This window comes from Tachyglossus aculeatus, chromosome 4 (genome assembly GCF_015852505.1).
Source record: "Tachyglossus aculeatus isolate mTacAcu1 chromosome 4, mTacAcu1.pri, whole genome shotgun sequence".
In the NCBI taxonomy this organism is placed as follows: domain Eukaryota; kingdom Metazoa; phylum Chordata; class Mammalia; order Monotremata; family Tachyglossidae; genus Tachyglossus; species Tachyglossus aculeatus.
Genome location: NC_052069.1, coordinates 131,478,261 through 131,493,942, shown reverse-complemented (window position 1 = coordinate 131,493,942; position 15,682 = coordinate 131,478,261).

The following is a 15,682-nucleotide window of genomic DNA, read 5'->3' as shown; positions in this document are numbered from 1 at the left end:
AGTACTTACTATGTGCCAAGCACTGTACTTAGAGCTGGGGTATATACAAGATAAACTGGTTGGACACAGTCCCTGTCCCACATAGAGGTCATCCTGGCTCTGCCACTTGTCAGCTGTGTGACGTTGGGCAAGTCACTTCTCTGTGCCTCAGTTCCCTCATCTGTAAAATGGGGATTAAGACTTTGAGACCCATGTGGGACAACCTGATTACCTTGTCCCCCCCACCCCCAGCGCTTAGAATAGTGCTTGGCATATAGTCAGTGCTTAACAAACACCATCATTATTAGTATTAATATAATCTTAATCCCCATTTTTCAGATGAGGTAACTGAGGTAGAGAGAAGTGAAGTAACTTGTCCAAGGTTACACAGCAGGCAAGTGGTGGAGCCAGGAGGAGAACCCAGATCCTCTGACTCTCAGGCCCGGGTCTCTATCCACTAGGCCACACTGCTTCTCTAGGGGGTGAACTTCACCATCAGTGGTGTCTTCTTCAAAAATCAAGGATAAATCTATAATTAGGGACTGTATTTGATTCCCATATGTGTACTGTCTCCCAGTGCTTATTGCAGTATTGAGCACACAATAAGCATTTAATAGATAATATCATTTACTAAAATCAAGAAACGTAGGCTACATTCATTCATTCATTCATTCAATCAATCGTATTTATTGAGCGCTTGCTGTGTGCAGAGCACTGTACTAAGCGCTTGGGAAGTACAAGTTGGCAACATATAGAGACGGTCCCTACCCAACAGTGTGCTCACAGTCTAGAAGGGGGAGACAGAGAACAAAACAAAACATATTAACAAAATAAAATAAATAGAATAAATTTGTACAAATAAAATAAATAAATAAATAGAGTAATAAATACCTACAAACATATATACCTATATGCAGGTGCTGTGGGGAGGGGAAGGAGGTAAGGCGGTGGGGGGAGGATGGGGAGGGATACATCATGAGTGTTACTGGTGCAACAGTGAATGTGAAAACTGTTTTCTTCTTATCAGGTGCAAAACAAATAAAAAATTATGAAGCATTACTAGGCGTGGAGCACTGCTCACCTCTAGTCTCTCCACCTTCTCTGATCCTTCATGACCTCTTCTGTCTTTCTCAAATGATTCATCTCCAAGTTCTTTCTCAACTCATTCACTTAGATCTCAAGCTCCTAGAGGCCAGTGTTTTTGTCTGCTAATGCTATTGCGTTGTACTCCCTCAAATGCTTACTCCAATCTCTGCACAAAACAAGAGCTCAATAATAACTTCGATTGATTGATTGATTGATTCGTCCTCCTCAAGTTCTTCATCTCCAGTGATTCAAATGTTGGTCATACCTATAAGGTGTAGACACACTGGTTCTCATTTTTGATTGATTTTATAGGTCTTTTTATTGATTTAAATAAAAATAAAGGGGGAAGGAGAACAATGGTTGACAAAGCAGTGTCCAGAATTTGTCAGGTGCATCTGGGTCCACTCTGGTTAATAATGGTAATAACAGTAATGATAATGATGGCATTTATTAAGCACTTACTATGTGCAAAGCACTGTTCTAAGCACTGGGGAGGTTACAAGGTGAGTGGGTTGTCCCATGTGGGGCTCACAGTCTTAATCCCCCTTTTACAGATGAGGTAGCTGAGGCCCAGAGAAGTGAAGTGACTTGCCCAAAGTCACACAGTTGACAAGTGGCAGAGTCGGGATTTGAACTCATGACCTCTGACTCCAAAGCCCGTGTTCTTTCCAATGAGCCACGCTGGTTCACTGAGGAAGGGAGTGGTTTAGGAGTTAAATTGAGTGAAGGGGCCGGGCGGAAGGCGAGAAGCTTTTTAATCAATCAGTGAATAGTATTTATTGAGTACCAACATTTGGCAATGGAAACCAAGCCACCCCCACCTCCCTTCCATTTCCAAACCCATAGCTTCTTGAAGCGGCAGTTTGCACTTAGCTGAACACCCCTTTAAATGTAATACCCTTCAGCATATTGTTTCCTGTGATAGCAGGTGAGCCACACCAAAAGGCTCCAGGCATTGACACAACGGCAGGGGTCCAGGCACGTTGTCTTCTAAGAGCAGAAGACAATAGGATTGTAATTAGTAGATTAGGGTCATTACAGAGGAAGAAGCTCATGTAACCATCAACAAGCAGAGTATGAAAGCTGTGGGGGTGGGGTGGGGGGTGCGGGGAGCCTGTCACTGCTGCTCCCTGTTACCCCAAAGGACAACCGAGTGGCCCGGGCACAGGGACACCATCCGAGGGGCTAGTCTCAGTCAGTACTTGTGAAAGCAACGTGATTACTGGCAACAGCCCGGGCTTGGGAGTCAGAGGACGTGGGTTCTAATTCTGACTCCGACACTTGTCTGCCTTGTGACCTTGAGCAAGCCCCTTCACTTCTCTGTGCCTCAGTTCCCTCATCTGTAAACTAATAATGATGGCATTTATTATTATTAATAATAATGGCATTTATTAAGCACTTACTATGTGCAAAGCACTGTTTCTATGCGCTGGGGAGGGTACAAGGTGATCAGGTTGCCCCACGTTGGGGGGGGGGGCCTCACAGTCTTAATCCCCATTTTACAGATGAGGTAACTGAAGCCAAGAGAAGTTAAGTGACTTGCCCAAAGTCACACAGCTGACAGTTGGTGGAGCCGGGATTTGAACCCATGACCTCTGACTCCAAAGCGTGTGCTCTTTCCACTGAGGGGATGGGATGGGAGAAGCAGCAGCATGGTGGCCAGGATCGCAAACGATCAAGTCCTCAAACTAGAATCCATCTCTTAGATTCGAAACTGTAATCACCACAACCCAACTGTGCTGGGTGGGACCTCAATCAGTGGTATTAGAGAAGCAGCGTGGCTCAGTGGAAAGCGCACCAAGCCACGCTGCTTCTCAATAGGGGGTGAAGACTCTGAGCCCCACGTGGGACAACCTGATTACCATGTATGTACCCCAGTGCTTAGAACAGTGTTTGACACATAGTAAGCACTTAACAAATGCATCATTATAATTATTATTGCATCATAATAATTATTATTATTATCCCACCTACACCCACACCTGGGTATCTGCCTGGTTCTACTCCTACATCCTGGGGAGATGTGGCAGCACACCTAATAGGGGCAGAGCTCAGGGGTGTCCCAGCACACTTGCAAAGAGGAAGATGATCTGCAGACAGTCTTTGGGTCTGGAGCAAGGAACAGCTTCTCTTGGGATCTCCCAACAGGAAGGGAAAGACTGCCCAGAGGGAAGAAACAGGGCTTCCCAGTATCAGTGAGGAGACATAAGGAATTTCTATTCTTTCCACCTCTGCTAGAAAGCTTTCCCTGATTGACTCCCTTCTCTCTGACTGACTCCCTTCTGACTCCCCTCTCTCCTTCTCCAGCCCAGCCCACACCCTCCACTCCTCTGCCGCTAACTCCTCAGTGTACCTCATTCTCGCCTGTCCTGCCTTCGACGACCGCCGGCCCACATCCTCTCCCTGGCCTGGAATGCCCTCCCTCCCCACGTCCGCCAAGCTAGCTCTCTTCCTCCCTTCAAAGCCCTACTGAGAGCTCACCTCCTCCAGGAGGACTTCCCAGACTGAGCCCCCTTTTTCCTCTCCTCCTCCCCATCCCCCCCCGCCCTACCTCCTTCCGCTCCCCACAGCACCTATATATATGTTTGTACAGATTTATTACTCTATTTATTTTACTTGTACATATTTACTATTCTATTTAGTTTATTAATAATAATGGCATTTATTAAGTGCTTACTATGTGCAAAGCACTGTTCTAAGAGCCGGGGAGGTTACAAAGTGATCAGGTTGTCCCATGGGGGGCTCACAGTCTTCATCCCCATTTGACAGATGAGGTAACTGAGGCCCAGAGAAGTTAAGTGACTTGCCCAAAGTCACACAGCTGACAATTGGCGGAGCCGGGATTTGAATCCATGACCTCTGACTCCAAAGCCCGGGCTCTTTCCACTGAGCCACGCTGCTTAATGATGTGCATCTAGCTTTACTTCTATTTATTCTGATGACTTGACACCTGTCCACATGTTTTGTTTTGCTGTCTGTCTCCCTCTTCTAGACTGTGAGCCCGTTGTTGGGTAGGGACCCTCTCTGTATGTTGCCAACTTGTATTTCCCAAGCGCTTAGTACAGTGCTCTGCACATAGTAAGCGCTCAATAAATACGATTGAATGAATGAATGAGTGAATGAGTGCCAACACCCCAGGCCTATCAATCCAGCACTGCTCTTAGCACTTGTATATACCATGGCTCTCCAGCTCTTATCCTCAGCATTTGTGTTCCTATGTATCATATATGAGTCTGGTTTTTTGTATACACCACTACTCCTGCAGCTATTTCCATCTTAATTCATTTGTTCTTCTTCCTTCTGCATGCTAGTTCTCCCTCCTGCTTTTACTCTTTATCATTATTTTTTGTCTGCCTGGTCCCACCAATAGCTTGTAATATTCTGGAGGGCAGGGAACATGTCTGGGGTATGTTCCAAAGTACTTAGTAAGTGCTTTGTTTTAAGTAGGGGCTCAATAAATACAATTGATGATGTTGATGTTGACAACGCTGATGAAGATGGTAATATTTCTTAATCCCTCCCCAGTTAAACTCTTTCCTTCCTGTCATTGCCTTCTCTTCTCTGTAAAATGGTGAGTAAGACCTTTTCTGTAAAATGGTGAGTAAGACTGTGAGCCCCACGTGGGACAATCTGATCATCATGTATCCACCCCAGCGCTTAGAACAGTGCCTTGTACATAGTAAGTGCTTAACAAATGCCATTTTTAGAGAAGTGGCGTGGCACAATGGAAAGAACACAGGCTTGGGAGTCAGAGGTCATGGATTCAAATCCCAGCTCCACCAATTGTCAGCTGTGTGACCTTGGGCAAGTCACTTAACTTCTCTGTGCCTCAGTTACCTTATCTGTAACATGGGGATTAAGACTGTAAGCCCCCCGTGGGACTAACCTGGTCACCTTGTAATCCTCCCTCCAGTGCTCAGAACAGTGCTTTGCACATAGTAAGTGCTTAATAAATGCCATCATTATTATTATTAACAAATGTTATTATTATCGTCATTATTGTTATTATTATTATTATTCCAGCCCTGTTCCACCTCCACAGGACAATCCAGTTTGGGGAGCACTGACCTCTGCTGATCCAGGTCAGTCCCGACTCCCCGTGTACTTCTAGACATTCCTGGCTATGCAGAGGAAGTCGGTATGAAAGCAGAGAGAGCCTCAGCCTTTTCTCCCCTCTCAAATGGACCATCGGATGCTTTCCAGATGGTCCCAACATCCCTGCAGATAAAACAGTTGCTGTTCCCTGGGGGAGTTTCCTGGGAGGGCCAGCCCAAGGTGCTGCTGGAAAATCTCCCTCCCCAGAAATCTCTGGGGCTCCAAGTCTCCTCTGGCTATGGATGAGGGTAGTTGTCCAGACGCGGGACCTTACCCCTGGAACTTCCCTCTCTAAAAGTGACTCACACTCTCTGGCTCCTTGTTTACCATGGAGGGCCGAGGGGCTGGAAAGCTCCTTTCATTGAAGGCTTTCTTCTTGCCAACTCTTAGGCTTCCAGCTTCCTCTGCACTGGACTTTGGGCAATTTGAAATCTGTTGCACAGATTTCCACGCCCACCTTATCTCTATCTCTCCCCACCTTCCATGCCTTGGGGGAAGGGGATTTGGACCCCACCTCAAACTTTCTACCCACCCATTCTCCCACCTCCTTTTGGGGCTTCTCTCTTCTCTCCCAATATGTATGTGCCTAGATCTGTTATAACACATGTTCTCATCACACGATTTGAATCGAGCACTGTGGAAGAATAAAGGAATATTCTTCCCAAACCATGGGTCTGTTCTGGAGTTACTCGATCCACAACTTGGCTCAAGTGAATCTGATATTGGAGGAAATAGTTTTCCATCTGTGAGTGGTGTCAGTCAGGGTGTGATGCTCCTTCACTTCCCAGTCTCTTCCTGTCTGCCTGCCCGGTTTGGCAAAGGACTTGGTGTATCTTTGACTTTTTGTAGCTTTCAGAATTCAATGAAGTGGCGATGAGTATTTATCTCATTTCTTTTCCTATTTTATTCGTAGCCTCAGCACTTATGAATTCGTGTATACCTTTATGATAATTTGCATTTGTATTTTCAATTAATGCTCCTGGTGTTTTTATTCCTGCTATACTTCACCTGCCTCCTATTATAACCTCTTACATGCACTCTTTGAAGTCTGAAGACCATCTTCCTCTTCAGATTGTTAGCTCCGTCCAAACTGCTACCACATTAATGCAAGCACTTATCCTATCCCTCCTTGATTATTGTTTCAACCTCCTTGCTGACCCCCTCCGTCCTGTCTCTCCCCACTCCTGTCCACACTCCATTCTGCTGCTCGAATCATTTTCCTTCAAAAACGTTCAGACCATGTTTCCCCACTCCTCAAGAAACTCCAGTGGTTGCCCATCCACCTCTGCATCAAACAAAAACTCTTCACCATTGACTTTAAAGCACAAACTCACCTTGCCTCACCTCACTACTCTCCTACTACAATCCAGCCCACACACTTCACTCCTCTAACGCTAACCTTCTCACTCTACCTCAATCTCATCTATCTTGCCGCCGACCTCGTGCCCACATCCTACCTCTGGCCTGGAATGCCCTCCCTCCTCCTATCAGACAGATAATTGCTCTCCCCCACTTCAAAACCTTATTGAAGGCACCCGTCCTCCAAGAAGCCTTCTCTGACTAAGCCCTCCTCTCCTCTTCTCCTACTCCCTTCTTTGCCGCTCTTTCTTGTTCCTTCATTCATCCTCCCTCCCATCCCCACAGCACATATGTATAGATCCGTAACATTTATTTATGTATCTATTTATTTAGACTCTAGACTATGAGCTCATTATGGGCAGGAATGTGTCAGTTTGTTGTTAGCGTGTACTCTCCCAAGTGCTTAGTACAGTGCTTTGCACACAGTAAGTGCTCAATAAAAATGATTGAGTGAATTGAGTGAATGAATGAATGAAAACTAAGACATCAAGAAAAATGGAGAAAAAATGGGTAATCCTGTTAAAATGAGAGCTCTTGGTGACCGTGGAATGAAAAAACAAAGAGACTTGAATCAATTCACGTTTTGTGGGGCTAGATAGATCACTTTAACTCGCTTGAGTCAGCACTACTGGTATTTGGTAAGTACACATCTTTTTGAAAAATGCTGGACAGAGCTAAAATGCCCAATGGCCACTCATGCCATCTCACAAAAACCATAATCAATCAATGACATAATCAATCAATGACATTTATGACGTCTATTCACATCCTACTGAATATGAGACACTGTAGGAAACATTTGGAGGAGTTCAACAAAAGCAAAATATACATATTCTGGCCTCAAGGTGTTCACAACCTAGTGGGAAGAATAGATACCAATGATTCACAAATCACTAGCTGAATATAATAATAATAACTATAATAATAATGGTACTTGTTAAGAGCCTACTATGTGCCAATCACTGTTCTAAGTGCAGGGGTAGTTACAATCTAATCAGGTTGGACACAGTGTCTGTCCCACATGGGGCTCACAGACAAAATCCCCATTTTACAGATGAGAGAATTGAGGCCCAGAGAAGTGAAGTGACTTGCCCAAGGTCACACAGCAGATATGTATGCCTTCCCAGATTGAGCCCCTTTTCTTCTGCTCCACCTCCCCTCCCCATCACCCCTATTCCCTTCCTCTGCTCTACCCCCTTCTCCACCCCACAGCACTTGTGTATATTTGTACATATTTATCATTCTATTTACTTTATTAATGATGTGTTTATATCTATAACTCTATTTATCTATTTTGATTTTATTGATATTATTATTTTGTTTTGTTGTCTGTCTCCCCCTTCTAGACTGTGAGCCTGTTGTAGGGTAGGGATTGTCTCTGTTGCTGAATTGTACTTTCCAAGCGCTCAGTACAGTGCTCTGCACATAGTAAGTGCTCAATAAATATGATTGAATGAATATGTGGCAGAGTGGGGATTAGAACCCAGGTCCTTCTGACTCCCAAGCCCTTGCTCTATCCGTTAAGCCACACTGCTTCTCAATACAATTGGTACTGTCTACATAGTAAGAGCTGGGAGCTGGAATAGCATACATAAGTGTGAAGGGTGACTATTGAGCTGAAAAAGTTGGGCTGTTCTGAGTTAATCAAGGAAGACTTCCTTGGATTAGGAAAGCAGAGACCACGTCACTTAGGCCTCAGCTTTGAGGCTTTCCATTACCTGTCTCCTTCTTATCTACCCCCTTTCTCTTCTTTCACAGCACCCCAGTTCATGCCTTGATTCCTCCCAAGCAAACCTAATAGAGATCAAGGAGACATCTTCACATCCTCATCATGAAGGACCACAACGACCTGCTCAGCCTCAGCAGCACACATTGGAAAACTGTCCTTGCCAAGGTTTTCTCTTAGGGCCTGGAGGACAGCTCTATATCTTGAAAACTCTGTAGACAATCTCTCTAATGGGGGACTGGGATTACAGCGCTTAGAAAAGTGCTCAGTGCTTAGAACAGTGCTTTGCAAATAGGAAGCGCTTAATAAATGCCATCATCATTGTTATTATCAGCACAAGGAAACGGACAATTTACTTGAGAGAGGAAGGCAAGGGAATGTCCCCTTTAGGGTCCTTCCCAGTGCAGATTTCACCTCTTTATTCTTCAAGCTATAAATGAGAGGGTTCAGAGTCGGGGGCACCACGGCGTAGAGCACAGACACCAAAAGATCCTGAATGGAGGGGGAGTCTGAGAGTGGCTTGAGGTAGGCAAACGCCCCAGTAGAGAAAAAAATGAAGATGACAATGAGATGGGGCAGGCAGGTGGAAAAGGCTTTGGCCCGGCCCTCAGTGGACGGCATCCTAAGCACAGCAGAGAAGATGTGAATGTAGGAGATGATGATGTAAATTAAGCAGATGACACCTAAAGTTACCCCAGCAGACACACTCACATCAATTGCTATGTGGTCCTCAGAGCAGGCGATCTTCAGCAGGGAGGGGACATCACAGAAGAACTGCTGGACAGCATTGGACCCACAGAAGGACAGAGAGAATGTTGAAATGGAAAACAAGGAACCAAACAGACTCCCGCTGAGCCAGGAAGCTGCCACCATCTTCACACAGGCTTCTCTGCACATCATGAGCTCATAGCGCAGAGGGTGGCAGATGGCGGCATAGCGGTCATATGACATTGCTGTGAGGACGAAAAACTCTGAAGCAGCCAGCCAAACCACCAGTAAGAGCTGTGTGGCACAGAACAAGATAGATATGGAGCTATTTTGGGTCAGGGAGATGGCAATTGATTTAGGGACGGTGGAAGAGATGTAACAGATATCTATGAAGGACAGATTCTTGAGGAAGAAGTACATGGGGGTGTGGAGGTGCCGGTCGAGGATGGTCACGGTGATGATGAGGAGATTCCCTGTCAGGGCTGCCAGGTAGGCCAGGAGGAACAGTGCGGCATGAACCACCTGCAGCTTCCTGATATCAGAAAATCCCATCAGTAGGAAGTTGGTGACTAAGGAGACGTTGGTCATTTCAGTGAAATGAGATGAATGACCTGAGGCTTCCTGATATCGGAAAATCCCCCATCAGGAGGAAGCTGGTAACCAAGGAGACATTGGTCGTTTCAGTGAAGTGAGAGTAGCGCCCTGGAAAGGAAGAGGGAAGGACCAAATTTAAAGTTATTTACGGGATGGGTGAAAAAAAATCAGCAGAACATTTGTTGGTGATTCTATGTGAACAGTAGCTTCTGGCATGTTCAAAGATAGATATTTAATTCCAAATGATCTTCAAAACAGTAAAATGCTTCCACATAATCAGGAGAGAATTTTAAAGGATCATATGCTCTAAGGGATGAAAACCAGACTACAAAGGTACAGGATGGAGAATGCAGTAGTTGTAGTACTAGTAATCATAGTAATAGTTTTTGCTAAGCACTAACTTTGTGTAGTGCACTGTACTAAGCACTTGGGATGTTCAGAGTAGAGAAATAACACATTCCCATATCACAAGGTGTTTACAATATAATGCGGAGACAAATATTTTCAATTATTGTAGTGAAAATAAATAATTGAGGAAAGTAGAAATGAGTGTTCAAAGTGCTAGAGTTGGCCGAAGGCTCAGGTGTTGGAAAGTTCATCAGGGTAGGTTTGTTGTAGAAGGAGGTGAAATTTTAGGAGGGCTTGAGATGTGGGGAGGCTGTAGTCTGTCTACTGTGGGTAAAGAGAAAGGGGGTTGTAGGGACAGAATTGAGAACAAGGCCGAGAGAGGAGATCGGCTCAGAAGGAATGAAGAGAATGGGCTGAGGAATAGTCGGAGAGGAGAAATGATAGGTACGGTGGGGCCAGATGATGGAGAGCTTTGAAGACAACTGTGATGAATTTCTGCTTGATCTGCAAAAAACAGGAAAGCAGTGGAGAATTTTGGGGAGAGGAGAGTTGTGGGCTGACTATCTAGTATAGCTTGGAGGGGAAGAAGCTGAAGGATGGGAGACCAGCGAGGAGGTTTATGCAGTAGTCTAGCCCTGGTGGGACCAGAGCTTGTATCAGGGTGATAGCACTTTGGATTGAGGGGAAGATATGGATTCAGATGTCATTTTGGAAAAACAAGTAGGATTTGGCAATAGAATGAATGTGAGAGTTGAATATTAGCAAAGAGTTGAGGATGACACCATATCTGTGGGCGTAAGAGATGGGGAGGGTGTCAGGTTTGACAACAGAGATGGGAATGTTAGAGGGAAGCATGGGTTTAGGGGAAAAGGTGAGTTCTGTTTTAGAAATGTTGAGTTTGAGATATGGTCTGGTTATGCAAGTGGTGAGGGAGAGTGGCCTGCAAGGGAAAAAAAGTGTCTCTGTCTCCTTACTTGCTCAGTGTGCTTCATGTCCTGGCTGGCAGAAGGCTTCTGGAGGACATGAATTTGGGGCCAGAAATCTGGAAGATGAGAAAGTTTTCTTTTGCAAGAAGCAGGAGGAAGACATTCCTGGCTTGGGGGGCAGCATATTTGATATCCCAGAGCAGGGATGGGTTAAATGTAGAGCATAGCAGGCAGTGTAGTAGTAGAATAATAATAATAATAATGGCATTTATTAAGCGCTTTCTATGTGCAAAGCACTGTTCTAAGCGCTGGGGAGGTTACAAGGTGATCAGGTTGTCCCACGGGGGGCTCACAGTCTTAATCCCCATTTTACAGATGAGGGAACTGAGGCACAGAGAAGTTAAGTGACTTGCCCAAGGTCACACAGCTGACAATTGGTGGAGCAGGGATTTGAACCCCTGACCTCTGACTCCAAAACCCGGGCTCTAGAAGCACTTGAGAGAAGCAGCGTGGCTCAGTGGAAAGAGCAGGGGCTTTGGAGTCTGAGGTCATGGGTTCAAATCCCGGCTCTGCCAATTGTCAGCTGTGTGACTTTGGGCAAGTCACTTCACTTCTCTGGGCCTCAGTTACCTCATCTGGAAAATGGGGATTAAGATTGTGAGCCCCCCGTGGGACAACCTGATCACCTTGTAAACTCCCCAGAGCTTAGAACAGTGCTTTGTACATAGTAAGTACTTAATAAGTGGCATTATTATTATTATTATTATTATTGAGCACTCACTTGATGGGGTGCACTGCACTAGGTGCTTAGTGCATGGTACTATTTGGCAGGTGGACTTCCAAGGAGCAGAGAGCATGGATGACGGGGAGCAGAAGCTGAGGGCAGGGAGAGGCAGGTGGGGTGGGGAAGGCGTCTCAGTTTTGGTCAGGTTTTCCGATGTCAGATGCAGCATCTGGAGACATTTTCTGGGTAGGGAATGATGGTGTTTGGACCAACCCTCAGAAGAGGCAGTCCTTGATGCTGTGAGGAGAATAGCCTGGAGGGGACACTGTCCTGCCCAATAAGTTTTATCTTCCCAACTATGTCTGCCCACTTTGATGTTGTCTCTGCCTTGCATTTTCTTCTTCCGCTCAGACCATCCCCCCTACAACGTAAGCTGCTTGGGGACAATGAATGTGGCTGAGGCTTCCATTAAGCTTTCCCAAGCGTTTAATACAGTGTGTCACACCTAATAGGCACTCAGTAAGTATAACTACTACTATTTCTGGCACTTTGACCCCTACTGCAATACATCTGCAATTCTCCTGGTTCTCTCCCCGTCTCCCCAGCTGGACTTTCACGGCTCCTACCATCCTTCCCCGTCCGAAGAGCGGCAGCAGGCCCTGCAGGGACCCTGGTTTGTTTGTGCATGGCTAGGCTGTCTTCCCTGGCCCCATCTCACATACTATCTCTCTCTCTCTCACACACACACAAACACACACACACACTTTAAGCATTAAGCAAAGGGAATCCGATGGCAGCTCTCCCTGTAAGGAGGAAAATAAAGGCTGATCACTGGCTTTAAGACAGTCCAAGAGCTCTCTCTTCTTGTATCTGTTCTCTTTACTACTATGCTCCAGATAACCTCCTCCCAGTGCCCTGTTCTCAACTCTCCTTCCTCCAGCCCCTGGCTTCGATGGTCTTTCTTCCTGGAACACCTATACCCTTCAGTTCCCCAGAACACAGCTCTCCATATTTGCAAAAAAAAAAACAAAACCTCTTGAAAGCCCACTTTCTCCAAGAGAACTTTCAGAGTGAATGCTTCTTCTCCCCAGGCCACATCAACCCAACTACCACCTCTGCACTTACACATTTGCAACTTCCCACAACACTTCATGTTACTATCTAATCACTTACTAATCTACATATCCCTCTTTCCATTCTTCTTTTCCTCCAGGCTGTAAATTATTTTGTGTCCAATTTTCTCCTCCGAGACGCCTTCCCTGATTAAACTCTTATTTCCTCTATTCCCTCACCCTTCTACATTGCCCTTGCACTTGGACTTATACCCTTTATTCACTGAACCTTCAGCCCCACAGCACTTACGAACATTTCCATAATGTATTTTAATGTCTGTCTCCCTCTGAATACTGTAAGCTCCTTGTGGGTAGGGAATGTGCCTATCAACACTTTTGTATTGTATGTTCCCAAGCACTTAGTATAGTGTTGTACACACAGAAAGTGTGCAATATATATGTTTAATTCGTTGATTGATTGATTGTCCATGTAGCCCAGTAGATTGGAAAGTCCTTTAGGGCAAGGAATTCATCTTTTACCCCATTGTATTCTCCCAAGATTTGGGGAAAAGTTCTGGGTGGAGGAATTGATGATAGCCTTTGTTGTGTGGGCAGCATCACTGAACTGTCTTATCTCTGCTTGTTATATGTCCCCCCCGGTCAGACAAAGAAGCCACTGGTTAGGTGGGAAAAATGCAGTACATCGAATATTATATGCCAATACTTTTGACATGCAGGATGCATCGATGACTTGGCGGGGCTGAATGCATCCAGTGAGTAGGTGGGTAAGGGTGCAGCACAGTGTGAAGGTTTGCTACATGCAGCACCCGTTGAAAGATGAAGTGATTACATCTGAGTGCCAATGCTGTGCTAATGGTGCCATAGCCCGGAAGGCAGCTGCCAGAATAGCCACGGTTGGACAGCAAATGGAGGGGAGCCTCGTGAGAGATGGGAGGCACTGCACTGGCTAATGCTTCCCCTCCCACAAGCCCACTTGCCCTGCTGGGGGACTCAGACCCAACCTGAAATCCAACCTGGCCCCCAAGTGTGAGAGTCTCCCTCGACTGGCTCCATCTCACTCACTGACCTGCTGGTCCCTCCCTGCCTGTACTGCCCATGGTCACACTCACCGAGGCAGTGTGGGGCTGGGAAGCGCTGACTTCTGCCCGGTTGGGATGATCCCCTCTCTTCTCGGACTCCTGGGTGCAGATGGCCATGAAGGGATGGTGTGTTGCCCTCGTCCTCTCTAAGCTCTGCTGCAGATGTTTAGTTGCTCTCCAGGCAGTCCCCTGTCCCTTCAGATAAAGCAGCCGCTGTACCATGGGGGTTCCCTGGAGGACCGACTTGGAGCCTATGAAGGGATCTAATGGCTTAGGTGATGTGAGAACCTTCTGGTCCTGTGATCCCTTGAGACCCACAGAGACAAAGTCCTGTACCTGCAGCAACGGAGCTGGCCAGAGAGGTTTCCATGGAAACAACAGCATCTGCACCCCAGCATCCTGCTTCTTCCCATAATGATGGACAATTTGGGTGAACTGTAGGCAGTTTTATAATAATAATGATAACAATAATAATGATGGCATTTGTTAAGCGCTTACTATGTGCGAAGCACTGTTCTAAGCACTGGGCACCGTTCTAAGCGCTGGAAACAAGACACTTCGCCTCCCGTTCTGCCATGACTCGGATTCGAACTGAGGTTGCTGCGGCCACAACGCAGAGTACTAACCACTATGCGATCATGGCACACCACAGAAATCTTGGTAATAACCTCTGACAATCAGCCTTTCAGTCAATCGGTCAATTGATCAATCGTATTTTCTGATATCTTCCAGTTGCAAATGTAGAGAGTGAAACATGCCTCTGAATTCATCCTAAAACCCTCACCCAGGTTTAGTGGGGGGATAGGTGTGGGCATGGCTACGTTCTGAGAGGTTCTGTGGTTCAACCTCATCACTTCCATGCTCCTGGAGTCCTTATGTGTGTTCATTTACACTCTATTATGTCCTCCTATTCGTGCTGTGTTGTATCCCCCCAACTAGATTGTAAACTCCTGGGGTCAGGAATCGTGTCTACTAATTCTATTGCACTCTCCCAAGCAATTAGTACAGTGCTCCACACAGAGTTGAGACAATCAATGCGACTGATTGACTGGTTGGTTGACTTAGCCGTGCCTCATTCTCGCCTGTCCCGCCGTCGACACCCTGCCCACATCCTTCTCCTGGCCTGGAATGCCCTCCCTCACACATTCGCCAAACTAGCTCTCTTCCTCCCTTCAATGCCCTGCTGAGAACTCACCTCCTCCAGGAGGCCTTCTCAGACTAAGCCCCTTTTTCCCCTCTTCCGCCCCATCCCCAACCTCTGCCCTACCTCCTTCCCCTCCCCACATCACTTGTATATATTTGTACAGATTTATTACTCTATTTATTTTACTTGTACGTATTTACTACTCTATTTATTTTGTTAATGACGTGCATATAGCTTTAATTCTATTTATTCTGATGATTTTGACACTTATCTACAAGTTTCCTTTTGTTGTCTGTCTCCCCCTTCTAGACTGTGAGCACGCTGTTGGATAGGACACGTCTCTATATTTTGCTGACTTGTACTTCCCAAGCGCTTAGTACAGTGCTATGCACACAGTAAGAACTCAATGAATCAATCAATCAATCAATTGTATTTATTGAGTGCTTACTGTGTGCAGAGCACTGTACTAAGCGCTTGGGAAGTACAAGTTGGCAACATATAGAGACAGTCCCTACCCCACAGTGGGCTCACAGTCTAGAAGGGGGAGACAGAGAACAAAACCAAGCATATTAACAAAATAAAATAAATAGAATAGATATGTACAAGTAAAATAAATAAATAAATGAATAAAGTAATAAATATGTGCAAACATATATACAGGTGCTGTGGGGAAGGGGAGGAGGTAAGATGTGGGGGTGGAGATGGGGACGAAGGGTAGAGTAAGGAGGGGGCTCAGTCTGGGAAGGCCTCCTGGAGGAGGTGAGCTCTCAGTAGGGCCTTGAAGGGAGGAAGAGAGCTAGCTTGGCACATGTTGGGAGGGAGGGGATTCCAGGCCAGGGGG